Raw genomic sequence first — 12,729 nt, 5'->3', positions numbered from 1 at the left:
AGTCTACAGTATCTCAACTTGCAGGACTACATCCATAGCTAATATACAGCTTTTAAGGCAAAGTACAAATGCAATGATTTGGAGCAACTTGTCCAGGTTTCTAAAAAAACAAATAAATGGAAACAAAGGAAATGAGAGTCGATTTGTGAGTGTGCACATTTACACAAAGATAGAGCACTTCCAACAGGAAAACATTAGGAAAGAGCTTGAAGTCTTGACAGACATATTTCAATCACCTCAATTCAAGAAACATTCAAGGCTGCTTTTGAACCAGACTAAGTGCATGGATCTAAACGAGTTGAATTTTGAAGTGAAAAAAATGTTGCTTTTGAAAAGCATTCAAATCTGTAGAATTTACTCTTACTACCTTAATTGTAATGCATTTAGCTCTACAAACAACACCACAATACTACCTTAATTGTAATGCATTTAGCTCTACAAACAACACCACAATGATGATTTGTAGACGCTTTAAGTAAAACTGAAAAGGGGACGCTTTGAACACATACCAGGAATTGCTGAAAAAGGGACGCTTTGCAGTTTAATGTGAAATTAAAACCAAAAAATAAAATAAACCAAGCGCTTGAAAATAGAATAACCAAGAATTTGATAAAATCTTAAAGAAACATACAATCTAAATTTTTTTAGAAAGCAAAATCCAACGGTTTCAGAGAATAATATATCAAACCCAATAAAGAACAAAATCTTCAAAATAAGAACATGCTGCTAATGTTCAATTAGACTAGTAACAATAAAGTTTATAAAAAGGGGGGGGGAGAATTTCCCTTAGTCACCGCCGGCTTGGTGCAGGTGTTCTTCTTGCGCTTCTTGGCGCCACCGTCGAGGTGGAGAACGAGGTGGAGGGCTGACTCCTTCTGGATATTGTAGTCGACTAGGGTGCGGCTGTCCTCGAGCTGCTTGCCAGTGAAGATGAGGTGCTGCTGGTCCGGGGGATGCCCTCCTTGTCCCGGGCAGAAATTTTTTTAAAAAACAAATTTGGGGAGAAATTGAAACAATTGATCATCTAAGTAGGGTAGAAAAGGTGATTGCTAATTAGGGTAAGAAACTTTGGGGAAACTAGACAAATGATAGAGAAGAAGAGAATTTACCCAAAACTTGAATGTTGGGAACACAAAATCGGGTCAATAAAAATTGGGGGAAATTGATTACTAAGCAAGAAGACAGAAACTTGCCTTTTTACAGCACATGCTCTGAGGAAATATATCAAAATCAGTAGCCCAATAAGGAGGAATGCTCGAGCATTAGTGAGAAAGAAATTGAGAGGGGTCGAAGTGAGAGAGAGACCGAGAGAGACAGTGAGAAGGCCAGCGAGTGAAAATGTGAGAATTAGAAGTGTATCAGACTTAGCCCAAAAGTGGTAGACTTGTACTCTTTCATTTTGAAATTTGCTTTTTAAAGAATGCCTCCACCAATTTTCAATTCCCGCTGTTTCTTTTTCATTTTGAACGAAAAATTTGATCCAATTTTTAGTTTTATCTTTTTATTTAGATTCTCAAAGAAAGGTTATTTTCTTTGTATTAAATTAAACATTTTAATTAAGGATACTAAATCGGGAATCTACTTTCATATTATTTTAAGAAATAATTCATTATTTTTAAACATGAAAAAAGAAAAATCTTAATTATGTGTTAAGAACTTTCTATCAGTTTCTAGAAAATTTTGTTAGTTTTGTCTAATAGTACTATATTTTTTTAGATGTTTTATATTGAAGAATCATGAATGTAAACTTGCACGAAACTATAGTATACGTATTGGAATCCTGGTAAAGTCAAAAAAATTTAATAACTATATCGTTTTCTCCAGGATTAATTTCATTCAAAAGATATTGTGAGAAGTAGGATATGCTTGAGTTTGTTTGGATAGGAGGTTATTTGCAATAATTGCTGTAACACTTTTTGTGATGTGATATATGTGAGATAAAAAGGTGGTTGGAAATTGTGTTTATGATATAAGTAGAAAAAAATTTGAAATTTTTTTTGCAAATCTTCCTATCCAAACAAACTATTCTTCTAGAATACTACCACATTTTATATTTAAATGGGAAATCATAAAGAAATGCAAAACTTGCAAGAGGAATAAATATTTTATGCATCAAATGTGGTAGAATGAAATCAATCAGTTCAGGAGTTAAATAGATCAATTCGTGAGGAAAAAAATTTCCCAAAAAAAAAAAAGAATTTCCTACAGATTTATACCTACCCAGAAGGCATCAGAGCTATCCTCATTTAATAGCTTCAGTACTGGTTGAATAAGCTTAGAGGCTTGCGAATTCCCATCTTTCTTCGCATTAGGAAATCCACCCAACCTAAGTCAGTCAAAACATGAGCAGCACTGCTATGGATACTGCAAGAACGCATTTCATGACAAGCCAAGCACTTCTACTAACAAATTTAAGCTTGAAAGAGCAAGCATGCTATTGAATAACATCTCAACAAGTTAACTCCTAAACCCACTCAGCATCAAGAAAGAAAAGATAGACTGCACAGTTCTTCTCTGCAACATCTTTCTTTGGATTCCCTTTGCAGAAATGCAGGAAATGCTCTTAAGATTAAAAATAAGACATCAAAAAGGAAATCCAGAAATAATCCCTAAACTCGTGTCATGGAGAATTGTTTTTTTAATGCTGTAAAGTACAAAACAAACCTTGTGAACAGATCAGACATTGAGGCACAAGAAGCGACCCTCACGAAATGGGAATCTGAAGGAGGCTGCTCATAGTGACAAAAGGGAAAAAAGAAAAAAGAAAGAAAGAATATCTTTATCAGTAAATTATTTAATAGAGTTTCAACTAAAGAGCACTGTTAAGGTTATGAGAAAGCAAGGAAAGATAGCAAGATGTGAATCCCCATAGTAACAGCAGGATTTCAAAATTTTTACAGCTATGAGGTAAATACCGGACATAGTAGTGTTTAATATTGGTATGATTGAACCAAGAAACCCCCTCTATCCCCAGTCAATCACAAAATTATGTTCACGTTTCTTAGAAACCATATAATCCTACATCCCTTTGTTCTTTATACGCCAAAATTTTACCTATGTGTTTGTCATTCGACCAATATGGTGGTCGTAAATGTTTCTCCCTTCCCTCAAGTCTCTCTTAACATACTTGCCGCCATCAAAGTACGACATTCAGTTGGGAGCAACAGGAATACATGAACTGTGACATTAGTCGAGGTAAAAATGCAGGAATAATAATTGCAATTGAGGAAAAGGAAAGGCAAAATTGATGAATTTGATTAATAGCATTTTTAAATCATAAAGATGGAAAGCTACAGATGGCAACAACACCACTTAGAATTTGGTTGCTCAAAGAGTCCAGTGATTTCCAGAAAACATTTAAATGACAGATTAACATCAAGCACGAGAAAAGATATCTCTAATAGGCAAAAAATGTCTGATATGTCACTGGGAAAAGCTCAAATACCTGCATATGAGACAAGATCTTGTTGAACCATTCTGAGTAGGAAGCCAAAAAACGCTCTGAACTGCATTCCTGACTTGTCAATCCTGGCAAGCATATTCCAGCCCAGGATTTATCTGGCTGTATAATATTCATTCAGATTACTCCTGAAATGAGTTCCCCCGTGGCTCTTGACAACTTCTAAAAGAGTATATAATAATTGTTTCTGTTTAAGTATGATTTTGCAATCTATCACTTTTAGACAATTGTACACATGCATATGTATATGTGGGTCTCTGTTGCAATAGCATTTGAGTATACAACATAAAACTGAAATACCGCATTCACCTAATAAGAAAATATATATATATATATACATGCATATACTAATGAAAAAAAAGCTGCATAACTTGTTGGAACCACAAATCAAGGTGCTCACACCTTTCAGTTATGAACCTAATTTTAACTCATCGGCTTACAGCCCAATTTTCTCTATTACTACAATCAACACGGAGTTTAACTTCTCACAAATTATAAGGGTTCTAAACTGATGTTTTGTGAAGTTGAGATGGGTTTGGATTTTTGCTAATTTGAGAGTCCCTGACTCAGTTCCACACCATTTTGACTCATACTTTCTGAGTTTACATATCTCTAACTAAAATGCGTGTGCCATGATACCATTTTGCTTTACATTGAAAAGATGATTAGTTTAAAAGCATATGATCAAGTGTGACTAATGATTGAGGAGAAACATAAATATAGAATGTGCTCTAGAATATTTTACCATGCTGCTGGAAGCAAGGGCGGAGACCCGATTGACCCAGGCATCGACGGCCGACTTCCAGCCGTCACTGAGCTTTTGGTCGGTGGAAGATGGGGCCCATTCCCAGAGGAGATGATGAGTTTTAACGGCAGATACGGCGTGAGAGACGTCCAAAGAGTTTCTGAAGGAGTGTTTTTCGTCTGGGATGTATTCCCTAAGAAGTGACCGCAGTAGCTGAGGCTTCAATGCGACGCCGTACATGCCCGGATTGTGATTACTGGCTGCCATTGAAGAGAGACTAGAGAGTTGAGAGCAAAAACGATAAACCCTAAGGCTTAGTTAGGGAGTTTATGAAGGACGAGAAAAGAAAAGAAAGGAAAGGAAAGGAAAAGATAACTTAGGAAAGAAAGGAAAAGAAGGGAAAAGATCCATATTTGGTTTGGGAGTTCAATGAAAGAAAAGAAAAGAAATGTGTTTCTCTTATTTGAGAGTTGGAGAGATATGAAAAGAAAAAATTTTATGAGAATATAACTTTACGTATTTTCCCTTTCAATTTTTAAATTAAAGTCCAAATATTAGCTTTTCTTGTTCCAATAAATAGAATATTTGGACAGGATAAAATTCCAAAACAATTGCATGCGCATTCTCACAAGATGAATAATAATAAGTTGAGTTCTCAAATGGTGTAGAGCACATTTTTATACGTTTCATAATTATTAGCCCTATTTACAAAAAGCTAATTGTCTGTGATCAGATGATCAGAGTCAGGGGCTGATCCCATGGATGATAAAACTCCTAGAGGCATCAGTTTTTGTGAAGCTGTTTGGATTGTTGATTTATAACACGAAAACTGGAATCCATGAGAAATGAAAGTTCTTGTTGGATCATTTTTTAATTTGAAGCTTACGTAGGCAAATTAACAAACATATTGTATGCATTCAAATTTCATATTCATGTATTACCGCTGGAGCTTACACGTACCATATCCATGCAAGATATAATCACAAATCAATACTATAAAAATCAAGAGTTCGTTGACAAGAATTTTATGAGATAGAAAATGAACAAAAAATTTAGAACTTTTTATAAACAATAACAATCTATACACAAAAAAATACTTTTTCACAATTTTCTAGAGAAGATTGAGCAAAGAAAGAAAGAAGAGATTGAGTTAAAGAAATATCTTTTATTATTGAATTGTGGATGAAGAACAAAAAAAAATCAAAGAACTAGTTGGAAGTATAGAAAGTATAGAACTCAGAAAGCTTTGCATTGATGCTTTTACAAATCAACTCTAGGATATATCGGGAATAACGACGTTTTGTATCAACTTTTAAAGGATAAAATTGTCATATTAAAAATATCCTTTGGCGCCCAACAAGTTTCCGTCATTTTCCTTCCAATTTTGGGTGGAAAAATTTTCACCAATTAGAGGAAATCCCATCCGTTCATTTCGTTTCTCTTCCGTCCTTGTTAAAACTTCTAAAGAAATGAAATGGTAATACTTTCCTTCAGGATACTTTCTTTTCTATCCTTTTCTCTCGATTCAAATGAAGCCTAAGTTTGAATCAACGGACGTATAATTTGAGGGCTACAATGGTCATTAGGGATTTTCAGATCGGATCCGAAAACATGGTACCCGAGAATGTTAAATCTATTTTACCACCCAATTCAATGTTCATTTCTAATTATTAAAAAAAAAATAAATTATTATTTTATAACCTCTAAGGTTTCATATCATTTCCTACGAATTAACCCACACAATTGATGAGAACTTATAATTTTTTACACCCAAATTTTTTTTTATCTTACTTTGAAGACAGACTGATAAATTTCATTTGATATAAAACTTCAAGCTATTTCTAATCCTGACATATTACCAACTATGCTACATTTTGATGCCAAAAATAAACATTTACGTATGATCAAATGAAAATCACTGCAAGCCCCCTACGAGTGATCCGACTAGTTTCGTAACCTGATAATTACCAGCAAGTCCCGTGATCAATGTTTTAAAACCCGGACCGTCAAGCGAACTGGTGAAGTGAAAGGGTCGAGATTCAACCGGTCGGACCGGTTCAACCCTGGTTCAATAAATAAATAAATAATATATATATCCTAATTTGCATCTCCTGTTAGTGTACTATCTACATGCCTTTCCATGAACAGCAGCATTAGATTAAATCTAAATGCAAGTTTCCTAGCTCAGGAAACACACACACACACACACATCTATGCACAGAATAAGATATAAATGCTAAACTACAATTAACATAAGAGCAATATCCAACAATTAACACACACAATTAACATAGTTATCCAACTTACATGTCCAATTGTCTAAATATTAGAATTAACAAAAAACAATACAAGTCTAGAAAACAATCAAAAGGTCCAAACAAGTCCAATTTATAAGTCGTCATCATGATAAGTCATCTTGACAACAAAGCTTCATCATTCATTCTGGGACAACAAAGCTTCAAAAGGTCCTTTATTAAGCTTTTGTTTTTCTTCCATTGTCTGGGATAGTCTTTAATTCTATATTTGCAATCTGTTTACAAGTACTTAAGTAGGTTTGACCAGGACAGTTTCTTTAGGGTTGTCAGACTAAGGCCAATTGCAGAATCATTAGCCTCAAGAACATAGTTAGAATCATCCACGGTTAGAATTGTTCTTAGTGATGTCAAAAATATATTCATGTAACTCAGAATTTTTATACCTAGGCTAGAATTTATATTCTAACATTCTTGGTTACACCTGGCAGCTTTTGGTTGCTTCTCTAGTATTCAGACTCCTTGTACATGTTTGGTATTAGACAGCAGTCTTAATATGTAGACATAATAGTTTTCCAACTGTAAGTTGTGCATAATTTAATGAGCTCTAATTAGTCAACAATAGATTTGGTTGTTTACCTTTCAGAAACAGGAGGTCACGGAATGATTTAGTAGCATGTAAACCTAGCAAGGGACTTATATTATTTAATAAGTGGAGTAGCATTTGAGCTTCTGTGAAATACACTAATGGTGGATTGTAGAAAAGATGATTTGAAGAATATACACCAAAAGGACAGAAACCAGATATGTATAAACATTTTGTCTTATAGACAGAAGCAGAAAAAGCTTTGGCTAAAGTAAGAAAAGAACCTTGCTGTACAGAAAATCAAATTCTGTTTCATCATAGAATCTTTGTGTCACTGCACTTCGGTTAATAAAGTTTTCTAATTATAGGATTAAGTGTTTACCTATAACAGCTAAAGATTGAAAGACTGGCAACTATGATAAATGGTAGTATGAGATTATTATTGAAAGAGTCATGGTTATTATATCTATGTTAACCTGTTATATTAACCCGACAAGACAAACAAGAAGATTTGTTCAACAACTGAAAAACATGCTTTGGAAGATTGTGTCAAATTCTCACTTCACTTCACCAAGTAACCAAACGTGTCAAAAATTCATCCCAATTCGCCAAATGGAAGTACTTGAAGCAAGGGAAACTTTCTACATGCTTCAATATCAAATTATAATACAACTCCACAATGACTTGGTTATCAATTACTGAATTAAGTGACAGAAGGGACCATATGATAGGCTGTCCAACTGAAAGACCGAGGACTTTTTTTTTTCTTTTTTTTTTATCCAGTTTTCAGATAATACCAAAAGAAAAAGACTTTTACTGAGGCCGTTGGTGGAATTTAGCAGTGAAATACTGGGAATTTAGCAGTTTAGTACCAACATCTGGTACCTGACCACCAATTAATTGACATTTTTGATTGTCGGCCAAAAACATTAATAGGGAGTCTACCTCCCAATTAAGTTCCGGTTTCACCAGCGGCGCAACTCAACAACAGGGCAACCAAATTATCTAACGAGTCAAAAAAAAGGAAAATTGCAGGACAAACAGACTGACTAGGGGTGTGCATCGAAATCGAAAGCGGTAATTCGGAAGTTTGAAATCGGAAATTTTCGAAATTTTGGCTTCAGTTTTCCCGACCGAATTCGATTTCGAAATGGCTAATTCCGATTTCGAATTCGATACCGAATTGAATTCGGAATACGGTGGATTCCGAATTCCCCGAATTCTTTTTTTTTTCCGCCTCTATTTAAGAGGAGATTTGAAAGCCGTTCCTCCTCCAACCAAAACAGGTTGTTAACCAGAATCATTAACACCAATTTAATCCACGAACATGTCATGAACACATCTAATCATTATCTTCTATCTATTAAAGTTCAACCCTGCTGAGTGCTGAGCTTCAGAGATCTCAGAAAGAGCACAAACAAATGCCAATTGTAACTGAAAGTCATAGCACCTTCAGCACATTCACATATTCCACGACTAATCAACTTAAAAATAGGCAAACACCCTAATTTACATTGTCATATATAAATTTAGAAACGGGCAAACTGTCTTTTGACAAATTTAATGTTCGCAGCCAGAAGCATGAACAGAAAACACATACAGTGCACAAAAATGTACAATGGCGTCTGCCTGCTGGATGGTTTTCAAGATGTGCTTGGAAAACACATAAGTGAAAAACAGAAGTTGAAAAACAAAAGTTCAGCACCTCTGTTGCTCCGTGTATGTCAGGGAGAAGAAGAAACAAAGAAATTAAAAAGGTCAAATAATACAATTTGTTAATTAACACTCAAAACCATTTTTTGTGCGTATTAGTACCCAAAGAACGCATTTAACTAAGAAAAAATAAGGATTGAGCATGCCATTGAAATTATTGATGAAAAATCACTGGCGTAAGAAACATAGCTGAAAAAGGTGAGTAAAAGCACTGCATACCTCAAATTGTCCGACAGTCTTGAATATGAAGGCTGATGGTGTCTGTCTCTGTCGGACTTGAAGAACTGGTGTTCAATTTCAGGTGTGATGCAAATCACGAGTGAAATCTCTGAGGTGAAAGAGGCGATGGAAGCGGTGAGTAGGGGTGTCGGTGAGAGAGTAAACTGAGTCGGTGAAAGAGAGTGAGAGGGAGTAAGCTTCGTCGGTGACGAAGACAGTGACGAAGAGGCGATGAAGGAAGAGGCGGCGCGGCGGAAGCACAAGGTGAGTTAAGAGAAATTTAGGCTTTTGCAGATAGGGAAGCTCAATTTGTCGGAACTCGGAAGCTCGATTTCAATTAGTAAACTTATTATGTTAAAAACTATATTATATTATAATTATATTTAAATATTATTATTAGAAATCGAATTCGAATTTCCTAAATCGAATATCCAATTCGAAATCGGTAACTCCGATTTCAAAATTTTTATTTTCGAATTTGACCCGAATTTGATGAATTCGAAAACGGAATTACCGATTTCAGTTCCGAATTATCGAAATTCCGAATTCAATTCAAAATCGGTTTCGAAATCGAAATTTTTCTAGTTTGCACATCCCTAAAACTGACAGCTTATTTAATTTGAGGACAAACCAAAAAAAAAAATTGATTTAGGCTGATCAGCTTATAATATAATCATTTAGCTACTGCTGCAATGACAAGTTAATAAGGATCATATGCCCAAAAATTACGGCAGTATATAGGGCCTGTTTGGAACCTGAGTTTTTTGGGAGTTTGTCTAAAACTTTACTGTAGTGCACTGTAGAAGTTTTTGAAAAAATTTTGTAGAAGTTTTTGTTAGGTGAAAAACTTTTTTGTAGAAGTTTTTGAAATGTTACTGTAGACGTTTTTTGAATTATTTTTAGAGGTATTTTTAAAACATATTTTTGATTATTTTATAATTTATAATTTTTATAATTTTATATTTTTAAACATTTATGCATTTATAATACATTTATAAATATTTAGAAATAAATATATTTATATAAAAATATATAAATGTATTATATTATATATAATACGTAATATACATATATTTATAAATGTATAAATGTATAATTAATATAAATGTATAAATTATAAATGAATATTATATAAATGTATAAATTATAATTTATAAATGTATATGATGATTATGTATAAATGTATTAATATAATTAATATAAATATATAAATGTATTAATATTATGTATAAATGTATAATTAATATTGTTTATAACTTATAATTTTTATTGTTTAAATATTTATATGCATTTATGCATTTATAATACATTTATAAATATTTATATATAAATATATTTACATACTTATATAAAAATATATAAATGTATTATATTATATATAATACATAATATACATTGATTTATAAATGTATAAATGTATAATTAATATAAATGTATATATTATAAATAAATATTGTATAAATTATAATTTATAAATATATATGATGATTATGTATAACTGTATTAATATAATTAATATAAATGTATTAATATTATGTATAAATGTATAATTAATATTGTTTATAATTTATAATTTTTATTGTTTAAATATTTATATATATTTATGCATTTATAATACATTTATAAATAAATATATTTATATAGGTATATAAAAATATATAAATGTATTATATTATATATAATACATAATATAAATATATTTACAAATGTAATAATTGTATATTATTATAAATGAATATTATATAAATATATAAATTAATATATTCTAAATATATAAATATATAATATTATGTATAAATGTATTAATATAATTAATATAAATGTATAAATGTATAATTAATATTGTGTGTTAATATTATGTATAAATGTATTAATATAATTAATATAAATGTATAAATGTATTAGTATTATGTATAAATGTATAATTAATATTGTGTGTTAATATTATTTATAAATGTATTATATTATACATAATACATAATATAATTGTATATAAATATACATAAATATATATACATAAATGTGTAATATATATAATATGTATTATATATATTAAATATATAATATATAATATTTATATAAATGTATAATTACATATTTATATTAATATTAATTTATATGGTATATAATATTTATATAAATATATAAAAATATATTTTAAATAAAATAAAATATTTATAATATGTTTAAATAAATATATAATTTATATAATAAATTTTTGAGGGTGAGGGACTCAAAAATTCAAAATTTTTTTTTGAGGTTATCGGCAGCGCCGGAATAAGTGACCGGCGCTGGGAGAGGTAGTGGAGGCGGTGTCTGGTGTGGTGGGTTGGGTGAGGGAGGAAGAAAAGTTTTTGAGAAATTTTTTGTGTATAGATTTTTGAAGTATGTAGGTAAAAAACTTTGAAAAGTTTTTTGGGGTTCCTGTAGCAGAAGTTGTTAAAAAACTAGTAGCTAAAAAACTTGGTAAAAAACTAGGTTGCCAAACAGGCCCATATACATTATACAGAGGGCCGAGGGGACGGAAGGGCAACCAAAACCCAATAATCAACAACGAAAGGAAAAAAAAGGAAAAAAGGATAAACAAACCTGGTATAAGCTTGAGGCCTTTCAGGAGTGCAATAGTAAATCTTAAATGAGAATCGTGAAGGTAGCAGTTGAGATGAATTGAGAATCGTGAAGGTAGCAGCTGAGATGAATTGAGATGCATTGGTGAATTGATGTCCCTAAACCTAAAGCTGAGAATCGTGATGTCCCTAAAGCTGTTGATGAATTGATGGGTAGCAGCTGAGAAATGAGAATTGAAACAAATGAATTGAGTTGAAGCGGCGAAGCGAAGAGTGTCGTGAAGGCTGAAGACTGAAGAGTGAACTGAATAAGTGAAGATTAGGTTTAGACTTTAGATAATTGCGGTCAAAATTGAAAATTCGGTCAAAAATTGGAGAACCGAGGTTCATGGGTTGAACCGATTTTAACGGGTTTTACGGTTTTTACAATTTTGACCGGTTCTTGGTTCAGGTCAACAAAGACTATGAATCGAACCGGACACATGACCAGTTTGCGGTCGAACCGGTCGGTCCGGTCCGAGTTTGAAAACATTGGTTTTAAGGAGTTTGGTGTTTTGAGTTACAAAAGAGTCTCGTGGCGAGGGTTTAAGCCTTTATGGCTTTTTATCTTACATTACATGACCGTTTTCTGAACCGCGACAAGGAAATTTCAAGCAATAGACAGAGGGTCCACAAGGGCAAAGAATGAAGCAGGCTTGCTGCCTATGGAGCAGCGAGGAATTAGCCCGACGATAGAATTAATTCTCATAACCCAAAAATAGTCCAAAAGGCAGAATTAGACTATGACGCAGGTGCGGCAAGTCCAGTGCGAGTCCTTTCGCTTTTGTGAAAATTGTAACACGGTGTGACCAAAAAAAAGGGGGAAGAAAAACAGCAACAGAGTAAAATAGTCTATTATTACTTAGCATTGGATACATTTGATAAAACTGAAATCTGAAATTTGAATTCATTAATTTATTAAATTGTTAAGTATTTAAATATAATACATTTATGTGCATATCACATTCAGTGATACGTGAATAATTTATTGCTTAATTTTGGAAGCAATTTTTGCCTAGAAAATTCAGTGTCAGTTAATTAATTCAGATGTTTAATTTTTGTTATAAAATATTAAATTTAAGTGTTAAATTGATTTATCAAATAGGGTCTTAATTTTTTTTTTTGAAAAAAAGTTTGAATGCGTTTGA

General features: G+C 32.3%; 2 long non-coding RNA genes across 2 annotated transcripts; both read right to left on the bottom strand.

Annotated features, from left to right (window-relative positions):
• Positions 1-2,222: 2,222 nt before the first annotated feature.
• On the bottom strand, positions 2,223-3,530 carry LOC113758895. Its single transcript, XR_003466909.1, has 3 exons — positions 3,446-3,530; positions 2,665-2,729; positions 2,223-2,326 (listed from the first exon to the last, which is right to left on the bottom strand). It is a non-coding gene; the product is annotated as an uncharacterized LOC113758895 (long non-coding RNA).
• A 1-nt stretch (position 3,531) lies between these two features.
• LOC113758894 lies at positions 3,532-9,283 on the bottom strand. The gene is made up of 3 exons (XR_003466908.1): positions 8,976-9,283; positions 4,206-4,465; positions 3,532-3,562 (listed from the first exon to the last, which is right to left on the bottom strand). It is a non-coding gene; the product is annotated as an uncharacterized LOC113758894 (long non-coding RNA).
• Positions 9,284-12,729: the final 3,446 nt, after the last annotated feature.

The sequence above is a fragment of the Coffea eugenioides genome, unplaced genomic scaffold (assembly GCF_003713205.1).
Source record: "Coffea eugenioides isolate CCC68of unplaced genomic scaffold, Ceug_1.0 ScVebR1_768;HRSCAF=1502, whole genome shotgun sequence".
NCBI lineage: Eukaryota > Viridiplantae > Streptophyta > Magnoliopsida > Gentianales > Rubiaceae > Coffea > Coffea eugenioides.
Note: the sequence above shows the minus strand (reverse complement) of the source record. Positions and strands in the feature narration are given on the sequence as shown.